Source organism: Pygoscelis adeliae, unplaced genomic scaffold (assembly GCF_000699105.1).
Source record: "Pygoscelis adeliae isolate BGI_AS28 unplaced genomic scaffold, ASM69910v1 Scaffold155, whole genome shotgun sequence".
Classification (NCBI taxonomy): domain Eukaryota; kingdom Metazoa; phylum Chordata; class Aves; order Sphenisciformes; family Spheniscidae; genus Pygoscelis; species Pygoscelis adeliae.
In genome coordinates, this window is record NW_008824932.1 from 837653 (window position 1) to 838199 (window position 547).

Here is a 547-nt window from a genome sequence, read left to right on the forward strand (position 1 = left end):
GGCCTGCAGAGCGGTGACGCGGTTCTGCAAGGGCACCTCAGGCTTCGGGGAAGTCTCTTCCTCCTGCTGGTCCTTGCCTTTGCAACTGTCCATTTTTCTGCATTATTGGCCCCCCCGCTCCCTTCTGTGTGTGCCGGTGGGGGAGTTATTGGCTGTTTGGCCGTGGGCTGCGGCCTAAAATCAATGACATGGTCGTATAACTTTACCCAATTGCTAAGCAGTATCAGTCAGCACCTCACTCAAACAAATACGTGTTCAGGGGGAAAACCACATACCCATTCTTCCCTATTACACGTATCAATAGCAGCTCTAGATCTTACATCTGCTAGTTGATCGCTCTGATACCCTCTCTTCTATTCTGATGAAGCGTAGTTTACATTTCCTTTGCTGTTCTTTTCTTTGCCATCTTAAAAGTTATACACTGAATGATTTCTTTTGTTTTTTAAAGGAAGCTTTTAATTCTATAGACTTCTCTATTTCTCACCTGAAACAGATGTGTTGGATGGTTTGATTGCAGTTCTTACTCATTTATACCTCGGAGACTCTA

At 44.8% G+C, this 547-nt stretch overlaps 1 protein-coding gene across 2 annotated transcripts in view; it reads right to left on the minus strand.

The window, feature by feature from the left end:
* Positions 1 to 547, minus strand: part of NMNAT3 (nicotinamide nucleotide adenylyltransferase 3) — a 22514-nt gene extending 21967 nt beyond the window's left edge. The window contains exon 1 of one of the 2 annotated variants that reach the window (XM_009325039.1): positions 485 to 547. The gene's annotated coding sequence lies outside the window, so the exon portion shown is untranslated. The remainder of the gene's footprint in view (positions 1 to 484) is intronic. The other variant, XM_009325041.1, reaches the window with a different exon arrangement.